The sequence below is a fragment of the Typopeltis vanoorti genome, chromosome 12 (assembly GCF_054136105.1).
Source record: "Typopeltis vanoorti isolate ZY-2024b chromosome 12, IOZ_Tvanoo_1.0, whole genome shotgun sequence".
Lineage (NCBI taxonomy): Eukaryota > Metazoa > Arthropoda > Arachnida > Uropygi > Thelyphonidae > Typopeltis > Typopeltis vanoorti.
Window position 1 is genome coordinate 99,457,188 of NC_143560.1, and position 20,367 is coordinate 99,477,554.

General features: G+C 34.9%; 1 protein-coding gene across 3 annotated transcripts in view; it reads left to right on the forward strand.

The window, feature by feature from the left end:
- Positions 1-11,972: 11,972 nt before the first annotated feature.
- Positions 11,973-20,367, forward strand: part of HLH54F (basic helix-loop-helix domain-containing transcription factor HLH54F) — a 33,363-nt gene continuing 24,968 nt past the window's right edge. Inside the window, exon 1 of one of the 3 annotated variants that reach the window (XM_090401974.1) lies at positions 11,973-12,371. The gene's annotated coding sequence lies outside the window, so the exon portion shown is untranslated. Of the gene's footprint in view, positions 12,372-12,654; positions 12,766-16,391; positions 16,450-20,367 lie in introns of those variants that run through there. The other 2 variants (XM_090401976.1, XM_090401975.1) reach the window with 2 other exon arrangements.

Consider the following 20,367-nt stretch of genomic DNA (forward strand, 5'->3'; position numbering starts at 1 on the left):
CAACTGGAATTCGATGGAAATTCTGAAAGATATGGCCAGGGACAGATCTGAATGGAGAATGTATGTCTATGGAATCACCAGGAATCGAAAACGACTCGATGGAACATAACAACAAAACATGTTTTTAAGTTTTACATATCTCGAAATGGTATATGACAAAGTGCCAAGAGAAAAGTTGTTCATAGGACTGTAATTACTGTATATAGCGTAAATCATATACCGGACAACAAGAAGTCTATATTCTAAGATGTAAGTCAGCCATTAGAATTGAATGGTATACAAGAAGATGGTTTGATATAAAATCAGGCATGTAAGACAAGAGTGCATACTATCTCCACTGTTATCCATCATCTGCATGAATTAGGTTATGAAGAAATGCAGCAGCAAACCCGATATCAGAATTGGAGATGTTAATCTCAGTCTTTACTTTTTGCAGATGCTATATTCGCAATGAAATTAAAGTCAGAATAAGTCTTCAGAATTCTTCAATTAAATTAAATAACTGCTGTAACAAATTTTGCATGAAAATCACAATAAAAATATCAAAATTATGAAAATAAGCAGGCACATGTAAAACATCAGCGGGATTCTCAACGGAAAGCCTGTAAAATACGAAAAATATTTCAGCTGTTTAGGCACAACTTTTGTTGACAAAGAGAAGTAAATATTGAAACATATAATAGAATAAATGAAACTTCTATGATGTTGGTCAGTTGAAGACATTTATATGAAATGAGAAAAATTAGTAAACACACTGATTAACAGTATAGAAGACAATGTTTAATTATAACTTAGTCATTCGAGATGTGGTTTAGAAATAAAATAGTTGACGAAAGACTTGAGACCACAGATATGAGAGGTCCGAGAAAAATTAAGACGGTGAACAGATGGCATCGAATCATATTAAATGTCCTTATAATATTAAAAAGGAAGACATTGTTAGCATTCAGGAATATATGAGTGGAGCTAATTTCAGGGTATGGTTATTCAACTGAAGATGGAGAAAGGTTGGCAAAACAAGTGTTTGATGCTAGGATGGCAAGAAAAACACACATAGAAAGACCAAAATATAGGTGGATTGATGCAGTTAAAGTGCCTTAGACAGAAGCGCTGACCGTAAAGGTAGTCCGATAAGAAATATCCGATCTTCTCTAAGACTTATATATCATGAAAAGAAAAGGGAGGAGAAGAGGAAACAAAATAGAACAAACTTATCTTTTATTTAATTGAAATCTTATAATGCCTTTCTTGTTTACAGAATGGCGTAGAGATTAGTATTTTGGTCACTGATTATAATCAAACAGTCAAAATTAAACCAATCAAAACTTTTCAAGAATATCTATAAATGTTCTTGAAATTTTGATTAATTACTGTAAGGTATGTCAAATGAAAAGCCGAATATAAAATGCGAGGTTAGAAAGAGAATGAGTCATTCTCTCATTCAATCAATGCTAACTTCAATTGAATGTTTGGAAATGAAGGCGTAGCTGTTTCTTGATTTTGAACACAACTGTCATCAGTAGTGGCGGCTCGTGACTTGAATTCGTGGGGATGCTGCACTTTCGAAATAAACATACACACTGTAAGTACAGTGTATACGTGTTTGGATAAAATATCAAAATTATGGTAAAAATTAAACATAAAAAAATATTGTTTATTATCGATAAAATTATACAGTTTAGTGTAATTCAAAATTACTTAAAAATTGCTATAACAAATGTTATGTCTTTAATTCTAATGTCCAAATATTTAAAGAGACGGAGTAAACACGATAAGCACTACGAACACTTGCTACTGGCGCAAACTGCATATAAACAACAGTGAAAACTGCGCGACGGACAGTGCCGCATTACTCTAATGGCTCGCATCTCACTGTGACCTGCATATGCTTGCGCGCGTAACAATATGACACAGTGCTGCTAGCGTCCTTCGCCCTCCTAAGTGCTACAAGATGGATTTTTATTATTCTTTATACAAAATAAGAGAATTGTATAGGATTGTTGATGATAAAATTAAATATTACAAGCAAATATAAATTAGTTAATAAATATATTTATGTATCGAGAAAAATTGGGGGTGCTGCAGTTCCGTAGTGACTTTGCACGAGCCGCCCCTGGTCATCAAATATATTATGAAATCCAGAAGAAATCCGTCATGATTCTTTATCTCTCTCTCTCTCTCTCTCTCTCTCTCAACTTGACACATTTTTCCATTGCACACCGTAATATTTTGCTGAAATTTTTATCAACGAAAAATATTTGCATAAACTACATAAATGCGTGTCCTGCAAAAAGTTCGCATGCTCACCAAATGCGCACTTGAGATTTACAAAACCTATGATTTGATCATTCATTCTGGGAATTGTAGAAAGAGGTCCTTTTATTATTTATTTACTTTGTGTGTGTGTGTGTGTGTGTGTGTGTTGGAATAGTACCGTTGAGAATTGGAGAAGTTAAAGCACGATCCAACTTCCAGGCAGATTCTATTAAAACTATTGTTTACTGATTACCTTTTTTTTTCCTTCTTAATTTTGAGATATTACAGAACAAAGTAACCAGGGAGAATGAAACTTTTCATGATGTATTTTCTTTGTTATTGAGTTCGCTAGTTTCACTAAAGGCTTCTTTCTCTCTCTCTCTCTCTCTCTCTCGCGCACGCACGCACGCACACACACACACACACACACACACACACACACACACACACACACACACACACACACACACACACACACACACACACACACACACACACACACACACACAAGAGAGCGACACACAGGCAGATCAGCGCACCAGCACTCTTCACCGGGGATCCACTCTCCCGTCAGTTGTATGTCGAGTCCACAGAGGTAGAAGAAGGGAGCCCTTAGGAGGAATCTGGAAAGAATTTTAACCTGGCTAGCTTTACCTAAAATTTATTTGATTATTTTATGCTACTCGCTTCACATAGATCTTTCCACTGAGAGGGGAGGAGGGGGGAAGAATCCATGTAATTATAGAACAAATTTAGCACAAATTACGAACAGCGGTTGAAAAATGGATATAATTAGCCTACCGGATTTTTTGAAAGTATTTGGGTGCTGAAGACCTTCGTCGCTCGGTGCCAGACTTCAAGAAGGCCTAAAGTGGCTCGAAAATACTATGTTTTGTCTCTAGAACAGGGAAACCAATGTATCTAACCTTTGCTCACGTGTACTGCTGTGTGTGTGTAGTAGTCTTATATAATGAATGATAATAAAAGAACGCCACAGTTAATGTTGGATGAAAGAAAAAAAAAAAGTTTAGTTTCATCCATTCTATGAATTGACTAATCGATAATTCATAACCATTCTCTGCGAAAGAAGAAGAAACGAATTGGGTTATACATTACCCGGAAAGGAATTTTTCGAAAGGAAATTTTGAAGGAATTGGCATATAAATAAAAATGTAGGAAAGACAGGGAGAAGAGGGGGGGGGGTCTATGTTAAGAAGTTGGAATAGAATTAAGGACTTAATTCTGTGTAGCATTGTAGATGTATACGAATTATTTCGAATAAACGGAAGAAGCAGGGGATTGTTTCATTTGTTTCCTGCAATTTGGTAGGTCAGGAATTGATAGTGCCGGAGTTGTTTTATTATTATTATTATTATTTTCTTTTTAATTGTACGGATGCTTGGATTATTGGTCTGCTCTTTTGAGGCTGGCGCTTTGACTTTTCCAAATGTGGAATAAACAATGAGAACATCTTATTGATGACCAGAGTGTGGCCACGTATGGATACTCCCTGGCCACAATTCTCCTTGGGATCTCTAACAATAATGAAAAACTGCAATCCAAAACATCAGGCGCTTCATTAATTTATCTTTCATTTGAAACACTGACAGTATCAAATTTCAACCCGTTTTCAAACATCACAATAATGATGATCATTCATTCATTCCCTCCAAGTTTGTTTATTTTTAATCTAGCGCCTTCTTTCCCACAATTATCAAGTTACAACAAAAACATGACTCAGACTCCTGTACTTCCATTTATTCCCAGGTCTAGCTGGGGGAAAAGGATTTTTTGTTTTTCCCAATCCTTTCCCCCAATTCTAATATGACTTCATAACATCTCTCTCTCTCTCTCTCTCTCTCTCTCTCTCTCTCTCTCTCTCTCTCTCTCTCTGTGTGTGTGTGTGTGTGTGTGACTTTCAAAACCTCGTTTCAGATTTCTTTCTAGTTAATATATAATCCATCTCTTATGCATTCCACCCTTTTTGTCAGTCAGCATTATGAACTACCAGTCCACAGTAATAAACTTGTTTTTATCGTCCTTTAATAATGGCTTGATTTAATATTTTGGCTTAGCTGTCCTAGGCAAAAGTTACTAAATAAAAATGAACACGTTTGCTTCCCTTGGATTGTGTATAACTAGGTAGTCACCATTTTAACACTATTACTGCAGTTTATAAAAATATACCATATGTTATTATTTCTTTGTGGCGATGCAGATATAAACGCTATTTTTGCCTTGCCTCAATGAAATAATATTTCTTCGGAAAGCATTACACACACACACACACACACACACACACACACACACACACACACACACACACACAGAACAAATATAAATAGTAATGAAAGCATGTAAGACAAAAACACAATTAAAGGTATTTTGCTTAAAAAAAACTGTTGTTGCTTACAATAACAGCGGTCAAGATTATATATTTTTTATAAAATAAACTGCGCTTATGCCGCAGGTTCACTAGACGCAGTCACCCTGTGTGTGTGTGTGTGTGTGTGTGTGTGTGTGTGTGTATGTGTGTGTGTTGAGAGAGAGAGAGAAGCTACTATGCACTCCCCCATGATTTCAGTGAAAATGCCTAGCGACCACCTCCACGATGACCACCCTGAAGATATTCATTACTCTGACTGCACTTTCACCGCTAATTCCCGCCACTTGACCTTTAACCCTTCTCTGATTTTGACAGAGCTGAGAAGTTATATTCGCTGTACTTTTGACACCTCATTTTGCATGCCAGAAATCGCTGAGGTTCGTACTCAAAGTGGTGATATGTTTGTTACAAAACAATTGTTCTGATAATTTTGAAACAGAGCTGCTCACATAGGCTTGAGTCTCCAGATGTTATTCATCATAAAAAAAAAAAACGATAAGCAACGAAACTTGGATACCTTACTTTGTCCAGTTTTTTAATAAAAATTTAATCAGTGAAGATAATGTTTTCACTTTGCATTAAAAAAATATCAAACTTAAAAATATATATATTCATGTAACTCAATTAACAACGTATTATTAGATCCTTAATGCTCACTACTTTTTCGACTTTCTACAAAAACGAAATTCTAGTAACAAGCTGTATTTGATTAACGACTATTCAGAAATGTCTTACAAAAGCAAACATTGTACAGTTTCGTTTATACTTAAGTCGCGGATCTGCTATTATGGCTTTCCCTTAGTGTTTGATAGGTATAAACAACAAGATCACGTGATTACAGCACACGTCCCACAAACCTTAAGTTTCAACTGTGCACGCGAACCAGTGTAAACAACGCCTACCAACAATGAGTCGCGAGCTGCGGGTTGTAAGACAAGTTGCTCTATAAAATGCTCTCTGTTTGGAGAGTTTATTTGAAGTTTATCGCTGCTTGAACGAAAACAAGCCAATCATAGTTTTTATTGTGCCTCACTGCTTTTGTTTGCGCTCATCTCTAGCGCGAAAACGCGTGCGTACATCTGTCATCGGAAAGCAGGGCCGATGCGGTTTATTTAACTTGTAGCTTTGCATTTCTCTGGCGCGACGGTCGTTTGCGGTGAATTCTGAAACCATCTGTTCAGGATCAAATATTTGTCGACCAAAGAAGTTGGTGTCTGTCTTGCTCGCCATCGTCTGCATTCCGCCGTTGTGGTAATCGTTCGTAGAGACTGCTGAAGCAAATGACTCAGACAATGAATATGCAGTCTTTTATGTTGATAAATATCTTTCCGTCATTCGACCTACATGCTAAGATGAAATACGTGACATTCGGCCCAGTTGGCTTAATGGAAAATTAGGACTATTTAGGCTGAACATTGCTAAAAATGTGTTGCATGCGCCTTACATGGGCAGAGTTGCGAATTCTCTTTTTGGAGCAAAGTCCTGAGACCCCGAAGTTCAATACGTCCCAGCTAAAAATGATAGAAAAAGAAAAAATGTCTGCTGCGCAATAGTCTTGTGACCCTACAGTTAATTCTTAAATGTGTGACTAGCTTGCAACTTTAATATACTAGTTACTGGCATATACATACGCATCAAAGCCCTCCGTAACTCAGTCGGTATCGATGATCCTTTTTTACTCGAAAAAGCCTGGGTTCAAATCCGTCTGGAAACTGAATAACCTTTACGAGGGCTTTTTAAGTTAAAGTGAGTTAGCTGGTCTTATATAGGGGTCAGTGGCGTAGCTAGGGGGGGGGGTATGACCCGGCCGACACTTTCCGTTTAAGAAATCTTGCCATACTGTATACTGTCTATAGAACAGCAACTGAGTGATGAAATAGACTTCGACAATGTCAGCGACGATTTTGCTAACGATAAAGCAAGAAAAATAACATTTTAGAATGTTGGAATTAAAGTTTTACTTCAAAAATAAACATAATGTTTTAATTTATTTCCCTATACATCATTTTGACTTTTTGTAGTATTTTTGGTGTGTATTGAGAGGGACGGCAAACTCAGGGATCGCCCCGAACTGCAAAAGCTCTAGTTACGCTACTGATAGGGGTGACGAGATTTTTCCTCCAGGAAACTCATGGTTTTTATCCCGCAAAACAGGTAAACCGGCCGGAGAATACACACAATTTATTGCCATAATAACCAAAAATGCAGATAGGATTAACCGTTCCTATGATAAGCAGCATTAGGTTTCTAAGAAATGCTATAACGTAAGATTCCATCAGGATCATGCTCCATTGAGCCTATCACGTAAGATTCGATGATTTTTAAAGCACCCTTTTCATCGTTTAGGACTTTTTATGATAATCTCAAACACGAGAGGTTGTCCAACCTTATAGTACTAGTACGGTAGCATCGAGAAGAAAGAAAACGAAACTTATTCACATTAGATTAGCCAATATACAAGTTGTACTTTTTTTTTTTTAAGAAAGACATATGAAGCATTTTTTTCTCCCTTACAGATGAAGTGGAGAGTGTTGAACGAAGAAGAAGAAAATTTGTTTTCTGTTTGGAGGTGTGAATCGGTGCTGCTAGTTGTTCGTTGCATGTGTTTCTTAACATATTTTAATCAGGGGGAGGGTCATTAATTCATTTAATTGTTCCCTTCTGTGAGAGAGTAGTAAGGTGGATTACTGATCCGGATGTCTATATAGGACTGCTAATTTCTTGGATGCTGAGAAGATAATACTCGTAATGTGTTTATACAAGAGAAACTGCAGATTTAGAGTTAAACCAAGAAGAGAAACTCGGTAGGGAACAAGAAAGCACGACTGACCATTTGGACATGGTATATGCTTCTTACTTCTAGTTTTTTTATTTTATTTTTTAAATCAGCTTTCGATATAATTGATAACTTGTTTGTAATTACTTTGAGGTTTAGTATAGACAGGAAAGGAAGATGTCTGTGAAAGCCACTGAAATGTGATATATAGTTGAATCTTATCTCCGTAATATAGCAATGTGATATACTTGGCTTGATTTTTATTAGATATCCTTGGCATACCTCTTGAATCTTACATACGGTACAAGGATTTAAAGAAGAGAATCTGGAATAAATAATAAATATTACCATACGTATAAGTTCAGGGATTCGTGCTGCTCAAACGTATGGATCACAAGCCAGAAACAGTTCAATTAAGGAAACGAAGAATAGAAATCACGACTATTATCTACTTTGCATTTCGAAAAATGCTAGTGAAAAACACGGGGATGAGAACAGTACTGTGGGTGTTGCTCCATGGAGGGAAAAAAAAAAAAAAGAAACGTAAATTTCCATCTGAATTGTCTTGTGGATAAACAACATCCAAGGTATACTTAAATTACTGTTAGGAAAAAGTCAAGAGTATTTGTAGAATGGTTACCTAAGGATCCTCCTGGTAAGTATATGAATACGTTATGTGAGACCGCAGTTATAATCATCGCTATCTGCCGGATCATATGCCAGTTTGCAGCTGGAAAGAAAGGAGCTGTGAAGAATGCTGCTATTAGCGATAAATGACATCAGATTATTTGCTAGTATCGTCTCGTTCCCAGTAATTTCTATTTTTTTTTTTTTTTTGTTTTTGTCTATGAAATCTTCGGTGTTTCTGCATACGTACGATTTTTGTTTGACTCTTATCACAATAAGTTGTTCTACATCATTCCTTCCGTTTTAGAATTCCGAAGTGAATGGGATATCGAAAATCGCTTTACTAGGATTATTACTTTAACACTTTTTCACAGAATAACACCTCCTTATTCAGTATTTAAAAACATTTTTAAATAATAAGTTTCACACTCTTGTTTATTATACAAAATTATTTTGATTATTTCATCGTAGGTCGTGGAACTTGTAAAATGGCAATGTTTGATAGTAGATTTTGGATTCAGGAGGCGCATTTTAATTTTTTCGAAGGTTTTCCCTTTATGATTTATTTACCTGAAACACAAGTTTGAGTTTATGAATTAAAACAGCGAACATTAGAAGTCAGTAACGTAACCACTCCGCTTCGAAATCTATCAGTACGAAGAGGATAGAAGTAAAGAGGTATCAAGGAAATCCTGGAGGCTTTTACGAGAAGGTTTACTTACTTTTTGAGTAACTCTACGTTGTTAATAACAAATATTTCTGTGTATTCTTTGTGTACTTTTTTCACCTAAAAAGCGCAAATGCTATGCATCCGTATATTCATGATGTCCTTCTATAAATTATGTCCTTCACTGCGTACAGTTGATATTTATTACATCAGAATTACGTTGCCCCTAAAGTCCTTGTTACAGCATATTTCCAATATCACCTCGTTTCAGGTCAATGATAATTTCTGGAGGATGTTTCCCTACTTCCGTTTTATCTGTCTGTTTTGGATTACCGTGTTTTGGAATTTGACCTACTAGCTCAAAGTTAGAACAGTCATTTCAAGTTAAGGTCGTCATAGTCGGTACATGCTTTTCCAAATAGTGTTAAATATATCAAAAGCCACTGATCCTCTTTACGTGGTTATGTCAGTATTTATTATTTATTCGAAGTCATCATGGGATTTATTTATAAGCAAACAATTGTCTGTAGGCTTTTTTTTTTTTTTTTTTTTTTTTTTTTTTTTTAGAGCAGCACTAGTCGTATGGATGTGAAAGACATTATGGTTCCATGTAGCTGCATTTGATTAATGACACATTAGAGGTTAATGGCACAATTTTGAACTTCGAATATTTTTCTAACCAGAAGAATGTTTCTCATCTTGACGTATACGCACATGTGAAAAATGAGATGAAAACTGACGAGGGAATATCTCACGTTGTTTAAATGAGGTGCTAATCGTACATTCCGTCAAGAAATATGCGAAGCGAAAGGTCGTGAACCAGGTGGTGACATTTGCCAACATTGGCGACCCTTTAGCGTTAAGTTATAGTCGCTCCTGCTGCTAGGCCAGAGGTCGGACGCTGACAAGTTGACGATCATCATGACAAGTGCAGTGATGGTCTTGACTCACTTCTCCAACCCAAAGTTACTGAGCACCACACCCGTTGTCACGTTTTTCAGTTCTATTTAGCAGTTCCCTAGCAGTTCTTCCTAAACGAAGAATAGCTATGAAACTGAACTGCTCGATTCTACAATGAAAATAATCTCATCAAAACACCACAGAATTACTTTACTCGACCTCCTCATCAACTTCTCATTTATGAGAGAAACTGAACACCCTTTCCCATAGTCCTGATTTATATACTGTTGCTATTGCCCGGAATCTGACTTAAGAACACTGTGGTTATTGCATGTTGGCAACACGAAACAAGTGTGTCTCTGGAGTGCTGAAAGCACGGCTGATGTTTGAGGGATAGTGTTAGGTAAAGCTTTCAGTATTTTCTCTCGAAATCAAGCAGTAAAATCAGGTTTGACTTTGCGAGGCAGTAGTCAATGATTCATGTCCGGCTGATAAATAAATACAATAAACTGAAAATACCAGTTTGATGAGGGGGAAAAAAACAAAAACAAACTGAAATTGCACACACGCACGCACACGTTATATGTAAATTAGATATTGAATATAATTGTTTATTCTTATACATTTTAATGTATACAAAAAAGGTAATAAACAAATAAATGAAAAGTAATCAGAGGTGATTGAACTATTTTAACATATTCTCTAAGCTAAGTCCTGTCTCTTTATTAAAATTTTAGAATACAGTTATCTAATTTCAGTTTTAATTCAAGCATAATAAATGTTGAATTAAAACCGAAGTTACTGAGAGAAATCTTACTGATAGAAAACTGAGTTTAATCCACTTCACTGCAAAAATCATAGGATGTTTCCAATTATTCGTCACAAGAATGTAGCAAATAATTGGAAACAAATATCATAAACATGTAGATACATAGTTGATTAACAGTTTAAATAGCTTAGCATATTCCTTTTTTAATGCCGATATAGAGTTAATAGAGTCCATTATTAGGCATACAATATTCATTGCATATGTTATGCATATAGTAATGTTGTTAAAATTATTTTTTCAAAAAAATATTATATTATTTATCATCAGGCGAATCCGCACTTCATAATGAAGCATTGCTGTATATTCTCCAGCGGAGAGAATGTGATTGTGCTTCTGAAATGTGGTTCTCAAACTTCTTTGGTTGATTCTCGATGAGCAGTGAATGGCATTTGAAAACTTCCGTGGAAAAGAACAAAAGATGCGTTTCGTAATTTGTGGCATGTGAACCTCCATTAATTCAAATGATGTTGTGAATGAGTGAAGTTTATTATTATTATTATTATTATTATTATTATTATTATTATTATTATTCTGTACACCCCTTTTTTTTTGTTCTGTAAACTTATGCAGTTCTAGAAAATTCTTAAGTAATGTGGCAAGAATAATTTAGCATATTAGCATCAGTCATATATAAATTTAATTATTTCATATATTAAAATACGAAGACTCTAATTCTATACTCATGTATTAAAATGTGTGCAAGTACACATACAGACAAATACGTATTATGAAAGTGTCCTGAAAAGCTAATATTTAATAATTTGCCCTATTTGAACAAAGTAGTATGCAAGAAGAAGCTTGGTGATGATAAATAGAAAAAAAAAAAAAAAAATTTGTGTTTCGATGTAAATTTCCATTGGTCTAGGAAACATCAAAATCCGTTTTAATTTAAATTTTACCTTTGGTATAAACACGAGCATATACAGTGGCCCTTGACACGAGGTTTACTACTCAATAAATAGGATGTTGGAGGTTCTCTTCGTTGGGGAAAGTGAAGCATGCTGTCAGTTCCTCTATCATAGCAATATCGTTGTGTCAACACTTAGAACCCTGCGATGTCAAACAAATTGTCCCAACCCATCTCGACAAACACTTTCATGTCAAAAGGCTAATCTTGTCTTCTTAACAAATGACCATTCACTCGACACAAGCAGTGCGGTCTCGCGTCGCTACACTTATTGCTAGAGGAATCGACGGACAACGACTCGAAGCGGCCGTTCCTACGAGCGAAATCCGAAACCGCCCCCTCGAAATTCTGAGGAATCATCGTCAAATCCCACCTCACTCCTATCGCTGTCCCTCATTTGTCAATCTCTCTTGCTCGTTCGTTCTATTCCCGTATGAGTGTGAGTGCGCGCGCGCGCCACTTCACTTGTTTCGGTTTTCGGAGAGACCATGGCGTGTTAATAACTTCACACATCGGATGACAGTGAGCGTTTCGTCACTGTTAGGTGATTGGCTTGTACTTAAGATAAGGGTGGAACATCGGACAATGTGGTCCCTCTATAAGTGCCGAAAAAGAACTTCGAAACAATTTCTGCAATCTTTTCGGTGTACAGCGGTTAGGCTTATTGGTATAATCTTTAACTCTTTCCACCATTTCGAAGTGATTAAACATTACAGCATTTCAAAGACTGTGATATTTTTGTTTGTTAGCAGGAACCTTTGATTTATTCTTACATGTTACAATATCTCAAAAAAATCCCTTTTCTACAAAGCTCATTATTTAATGCTAAAGATGATTACCGAGTTTTATTGATAGTTTCATCTCTTTGTGTATGTGTGAGAGAGAGAGAGAGACGATGTGCATGTTACGTCTAGAGCGTGCTAGCAAACACGTGCTCTGATATTTACCATGAAAGTCTATGGAAAGTGCTTTGTTGATCAGCTGCAGGCTTCTTTACGAACATCATTGGGATATTCTATTCACGTAAGTATTTTGTCCCTTTCATTGTATTTTAAACTTACTTCACATACTTGCTTCTAATTTCAAAGCAACTCCAAGGATCCAGTGTTCTTTCGATTACTGGCGATTTGATTATGAGCTATGTTGACAAATTATTTTTATTCGAATTTATTAATTTTTCTGGAATGTTATGCCATTAGGCAAGAGAGGAGTTCTCTAGTCTATCATCACAGTTATTAAAAAATAATTATTAAATTTATTTTTTCTGACTGCAAATGCATGATAAGAATTGAAGCCAGCAACACTGGAAATACTTTATAATGGCCCATCATTAGTGACTCTTAATTATTTTGAGCCTATTGGTTAAAAACGTACATTCATTCATTGTGTTTCCAGAATTTTGTTTAGAATGAAGGAGGTGAGACATTGATTTATTATTATTATTATTATTATTATTATTATTATTATTATTATTATTATTTTGCAATACTATTATTTTATTGCCTAAATTTTCTGCTCTAATAAAACAATAGAATAGTTTCAAGGTGTTATGAATTAATCTTCTTAATATTCTTGCATAATGTGCTAGTTCGTTAAATGCGCTTTGGACATTGATGCAATCTACCCGGCCGTGTGAAGCTTCTCATCTTCATTCAGATTCAGAAAAATCGATCTTTCCACAGTTCAAGCCACACTCCTGAATTTAATTTATGCTACACTTTAACTTTGGTGTGAAGTGTTTTGCCAACTTTTCACTCTGGAGATTGCTTTGAATTTTTATTCAATACAAATAAAAATAATCAAGAAATGTCTTTAATTACATTCAATTTTTCTTGTTACTTTTATCTCAAGTACAGTTGTGTGTTTATCCGCTTCAAGTGCCATTTTCAGCTTTGAGTACGGCAGAATAGCACATGAATTAACAAAATGATGATGCTGATGATAATAATAATAATAATAATATAGGAAGCGTTTTCCTGGGTGCGTGCGTGAGTGAGCGCTCAAACCTTTAAATTGAGCAATAATCGGGTCAAAAATCTTAATCAGTCAACATTAACTATCCTTTCTTTATAAGAAGATAGCACTAAACACGTACAAATAATTAATTGATAAGATATTGAACTTTTAAGAAAAGTTTCAATAAAAAATCAGCGATTTCTTGTGGCAGAGATGAAGTGCTTTGTTGTAGCTAACACTGGATATTTCGGATTGTTTCTAGTTCTTCACTCAGTACTTGATATACTATAGCTGATGATATGAAGCAGCAAATGATAGATAAAACGGTAGATAATGCAACTTTTTCGTAATTTCGATCCAAATGTGTCTAGAGTTTTATGTTCAGGAACAATTAACTTAAAAAGGCAGTAGGCAAATAATGAATACGCAATTAACTTGCCTATTCATTGTTATTCAGAACTGTGTAACTTGCCTAAGCATGCTAATTCGAGCCTCTGTAGCTCCGTCGGTATAGACGCAGCCCTTTGGTCGGAAAGAGCTGGGTTCGATTCCCGTCCATGACGTGAGAAACCTTTATCTGGTCCCTTTCGACTAAAGGTGAGTTAGCCGGTCTTATACGGAGGTGATGGGTTTCTTCACCCAGAAACGTGGGTTTTTCCTCCCCCAGAATAGACAAACCGGCCCCGTGAACACACGTATCTACAGACATGGGACACACCAGGAGGCATAAGGCCAACCACCTTATCCTCGAGACGGTCGCGGTTGCGAAGCCCACTGCTAAATAAAATCAATGGTTCGTGAAAAAGCTTAAGACACGACAAGCATACTAATTCTCTTTTCCGAAGAAAGTTATGATGAAAGGATTCATTTTATCAGAAGTTATTTTATCCATTTCATATGAAATATATGTGAATTAAAAAAAAGAAATAAACTCTATTTGGTTATATTTCTTTCGCTATGAGAATTGCAATTATCAAATTTGGGTACATCATCAGTATCTATACATTTTTCTGGCATTTATTCTGCTGAATGCAACATTGACTTAGGTGATGCTAATTTTTTTTTCATTCCCGTTTATAATTCCGTTACAATGTCCTGCCTGGGAATATTTTGCGCCTAGAAAAGAGTTTTTTTTTTTTGTTGTTGTTGTTGGCGATTACTATACTTAGCAGAAATCGGACGAAAGATTCCTTTTATATTCACTAAATCACCATAAGAGCACTTTCTCTTTATGAAATAACTTTCAAGCATGTAATAACAACATTCGTACTGGAAATAAAAACTTGCTTGAGTACTCGCACAACGGGCAATTGAACCATTTCGTAGTAGGTCGATACTACCATATGTTGTCTATCCGATCCTCTTTCACCTATCTTTACCATATTAGGTCCAATACTCTGTTATGGCTAGGTAACTAGGCTTCTTCTAAACTTTTTTTTGTGGCAGTTAAAGAGCGGTCATTCCCATCTCCACAGTCTGCTACGTGTTCTCCATGCGGGTTGTTCGTTTTTCAAGAGAAACACCTTACAGTTACGCTTTTATGAAAAAGCCCCTATAAATGTTTCTCGTGTCCTAGCCGGGATTCGAAACCGAGATCTTTTTGCCGAAAACGCACCATTGCTACCAACCCGGCTGTGTTGTTTAGGGTTCCGTTTGCAATATTTGCTATTCGTTTGCAATTCTTTGAATTCGAATTCCGTTTAGGACGCAATGGACTTTTACAGGGTGAAAAATCCTAGTTCTAGAATTTTTATTAATCTTTCATTTAAAAGATCTGAAACTAGGATTTTTCCTCCTGGAAAGTGAGTATTTTACTCCCGCAAACTGAAAAACCGGAATGAGAATGCGCGCAATTAACAGACGTGTACTTACTCGATGAACTTAGTTGCCTGGTTTTTAATCCAGGTTTACATCCACCACCCTAGAGGTCACTTCAGGTCTATTTTGATTACCAATGTCGGCCAGGTAGAAGCCCCTCATTGAGAAATGCCTGCACTGTAGATACTCGACACCTTCTTGTGTCGAAAGTACGAGTGTATGCACTGAGTTAGCTTTGCATTAGAAATACCCATTCTTAATTTACATATTCGGCGCTATAACGAAATACCACGTGCCAGTAATGGGGAAACGTGTCAAGGTAAGCCAATTTGACCACTGGCAGATAGTTGGGACCCCAGAGGGCAGGTGCCAGTATTTCAGAAACAGCTGCACTTGTTGGTTGCTCCCGTACTACAGTATCAAAGGTATACCAGGACCGGATTAACCATGAAGAGACATTCAACAGAAGGACTCACATTGGTCAGCTACGCGTGGTTCATCCTAGAGGTGAGCGTCGGGTGTCATGATTGCTATCTCAGCAACGACGCGCAAGAGTCACACAGCTCACCCATCAGGGTCGCATTTATACTTTCGGAGGCCCGAGGCGCAACATCATTATGAGGCCCTCAAAGATAAGCATTTTTTTAATTTATTGAAAATAAAAGTCAACATTCCATGATAACTAATTTTAATAACACAATACAACATTGGTATACATATATTTGCATTTTAAAAAAAGTATAAAATAAATCAGTTCACATTTAAATAAAAAAATTAAAATGTGAACTGATTTATTTTATACTTTTTTTTAAGGCTTATCTTTAAGGGCCTCATAATGATGTTGCACCTCGAGCCTCCAAAAGTATAAATGCGACCCTGGTTGTACTGGTGGGTGAACTGTGTGACTCTTGCGCGTCGTTGCTGGGATAGCAATCATGACACCCGACGCTCACCTCTAGGATGAACCACGCGTAGCTGACCAATGTAAGTCCTTCTGCTGAATGTCTCTTCATGGTTAATCCAGTCCTGGTATACCTTTGATACTGTAGTACGGGAGCAACCAACAAGTGCAGCTGTTTCTGAAATACTGGCACCTTCCCTCTGGGGTCCCAACTATCTGCCAGTGGTCAAATTGGCTTACGTTGACACGTTTCCCCATTACTGGCACGTGTTATTTCGTTATAGCGCCGAATATGTAAATTAGGAATGAGTATTTCTAATGCAAAGCTAACTCAGTGCATACACTCGTACTCTCGACACAAGAAGGTGTCGAGTATCTACAGTGCAGGCATTTCTCAATGAGGGGGCTTCTACCTGGCCGACATTGGTAATCAAAATAGACCTGAAGTAATGCGTCTTGGCTTTAATTTTAGCAAATATATCTATAATGTCATCATAATTGATGGAGTCCATTACATCTGATTCAATGCATAATAACGACAGCTCGCTTGTTTTATTTTGGTGCAAGTTGCTTCTTAAATAATTTTTTATTCGTTTCAACACTGAAAATGAGCGTTCAGCACTTGCATTTGGAATAGGCATCGTCAAAAATATTTTTAAAATTGTTTCTACGTTCGGAAAAGTAGACCTTAACCCATCGTTTATAAATTTGTACATATTTTTAATTGAAGAATTTTCTTCCTTTATCATTATTAAAAATTGCGTAACTTCATCAGTAAATTTTTCTGGATCAATATCAATCCCATAAGTTTGTAAAATTTTATCAATACTAGTCTTGATCTATATCTTCTTTCAAAAAAAAAAGTCAACTATATCTAATATGTCGAAATAGCTTTTTGTTCTTTCATTAATTTCCAAAATTAGCTTATCGCAAATGACATTAAAAGTGTTCGCAGCGAAATTTTCTTTCCCATGTAATATAATCTCATTGTTAGATTGTGAAACTTCGTCACTTATTTTTTTTTTTCGTTTTTTAACTCTTTCCTTTTCATCTTTAAATTTTGTCTCATCTGTTAATAAATTCGCTTCTTCATTTACAGCAGCAAAACTATTTCTTATATCTGAAATAAAACCAACTAAAGAGTGTAACAAATTATTAGCTAAAATCCATATCGGGATCTTGTAGAGATTTACTAGTAGCATTTATTCGTTGTAAAATTTTGTCCCACATAACTGTTAAAATTGCTGTTTCTGGTTTGTCAGAATGTTCAGCCAACGATGAGCTCTCTAATTTAGAAATAGGTTTTTCATGAGGAGAAATGGCTAGTTCAAGTAATGCGTCTTTAATTTGTTTATATCTACGTTTCAAAGCCAATAGAGCGTCAGTTCTTGCGGATCACCTCGTTTCACTTAGTCTTTTTAACTGTTAAAGAATTTTTTTTCTAAATGTTCAAGGAGTATACCCCATCTTCTTGTTGAAGATGAAAAGTGATTATATACATTGTGAATAAAACAAAAATATTGCACTGCTTCCGGACAAGATTCCGCGGCATAGTTGCCAATTAAATTTAAGGAATGACTAGAGCACGGTATATAATGCTCAGAGGGACATCCGTTTTTTCAGCCTAGCTTGTAAACCTGTATACCTTTCATATTGGCAGCGTTATCATAGCTTTGCCCTCTGCACATTTTTATATCCAAAGATAATTCTTCTAATTTTGTTAATACTACCTCTTCTAAATATAAGGAATTATGTTGTGCAATTCTGATGAACCTAATAAATGTTTCTCTAATGTCAGAATTTGCGGCAACATATCTAAATATCATAGCTAGTTGGTCATTATGGGCAATGTCTAGCGTTGAATCGAGTATTATTGCAAAATAAGCAGCTTCCTTAATATCTGATATTAATATTTCTCTTGTTTTTTAGTTGTTAACGCTATGAATTCATCACAAGTATGGTAAGAAAGATAATTTGATCTGCCAGAACCACAGTTGGCATACATTTTCCTGTGATGTTTTAAAAAATCATCAAATTCACTTAAATAATGTAAACACGATAAATAATTTCCGCAAGAATCAGAAAAAATATCATTTGTATTTCCTCTAAATGCTAGTCCTAGTTTACCCAGTAACTTAATGGTAGCTATTATTCTTTTTAAAATCTCTCTGAAATAATTTTCTTCAGATTGTATTTGTTTGATCAATTCAGAATCAATTCGACTATTTACAGAACTTGATTTTCTTTTGCGATATGTGCACATCGCTCGTATATGCTCAGTAGAATGCTCGTGATCACATAAGGTTCGTGTTATATTTCCCCAGTTACTAAAACCCTTCATTAAGCTATTATTTGACTTAGAAAACAATTTACAAACAAAGCAGTAAATTGCTTTGCTGGTTTTTGAAAAAATTAGCCACTCTCGTTTCTCCTTTGTTCCATTCGCCTTTTTATAGTAAAAATGTGATATATTTACATTTCTGAGATATATTCTATTGCGTTCTGTGTATTCTTTTTATTAAATTTTCGAGTTTACCAACATTCTGGGGCATATTTATTAAAATATGCTCGATAAACTGTTCATTAATAGTAAGTGGCCACACTGCTATATCGGTAGGATAAGAGATAGCTTGCTTGCTGGTAAGTACAGACTCCGATTGAAAATTTTCTTCAGAATCCTCTTGATTTGTTTCATTTACTTCTTTCTCTCCTTTTATGTTTTCCGCATCATTTTGATGTTCTTCATTTTCACTTTCACCTCCTCCTGATAATGATACTAATGTTTCGTTTTCATTCCGAGAACTGTGAAGTTCAACTTCAGTTCTACGAAAATCTTCATTTTCAGAACGCAAGAAAGACAAAATTGCCCCCTTTTGACTATTTAGGGTGTTTTTCATTTTCTCTAAGTCGTTTTCTTTTACTAGCTCCGGATTCAAATTTTCCTGGCATCATTATGTGTATTAATCTATCAAAAGCAAAATAAATATTTATTAAATCCAAAATAAACATATAAATAAAATAAACAATTACGTTAAAAGCTTAAAAAATACAAAAATAGAAACAGTAGTATCTTGGTTTTGTTAAAATAAACGAGTAACAGTAAAATAAGAATAATAATTAATTGAATAATATATTCTTACCGACTGCGACAACTACTTTAACTATATAATTAGGTATATACACTTGTATACAGTATACTGCTTTACAAGCTAGCCAAATAACGGTAACTAAATTATCAGTTTAATTACCGTTTTTTGGAATTTCCTTTACTGTTCTACGATTGTGCACCTTTTTGGTGCACAATTTATTTATTGTCTCTCTTCCCAAAAATATAAATGAATTTCACATGTATACAGTAAATATTAATATTAAAAAAATCTTGGTAATATTAAACTAGCAACTTTGTAAGTCATTTTATATAAATAAATGACTAACTTATATCGATGGATTATAAATAATTATGCAACTTCTACGATACTTTATATATAATATTAAAGTTTCTAAATAGTTTAAAATCTTTTAATGTAATTCTAAATATATATATTATTTACACTTTTAATCCATTTACATGGATTAAAATCTTTTTACGAATCATTTACATGGAATTTAAAATTCCATGTAATTGAATCATAATTAATTTAAAGAAAGATGTAATTAAAATCTTTCTGTGAAAGATTTCAATTGCATCGTTGATTATTGATTTTGAGAACATTAATTTTGTTTGACAAGCTTCGTTGACAAGCATCATAGTTGCTACAAAAATTCTGAATACCGAAAAAAATATTAAAAGGTATGGTAATAATTTAGTATAAGGATAAAAGTTTTTTTTTAATAATAAATTAAATGCAATCAAATTAAGCTTACTAATCAAGGTAAAAATTGGAACTTCATGAACTGCGAAGTTCAGATATTCTCACTAAAAATAAAAATTTTGAATTTACGGTAATAAAAATTATAGAAAAAATCATCATATTTATGGAATTACAACATTTATTTATTACAAGATTTATTCAACTCCAGCTTTGATTTTTGTAAGTTGCAGTAATAAGCATAATAATTCTAGCTTTAGTTAAAACGTAGAGGCAATAAATAGTAACGATAACTTGCTTTGCTCGCTAACAACCACTTTTTTACTCGACATTTTACCCTAAAATGATTAGAATCTTGATGCACAAAAAAATGAACTGAAAAATCAGTTTAATTTATAAATAATAATAAACTTGAAATTCAAATGCTCTATTTATGTGATATAGAAACTGCTCTTACCCAACTAATTAATAGAAATAGCAGCAGCAGCAGCACACAAAAAAACCTCTGTTGTCTCTGGAAAGTGTCTCAAAATGA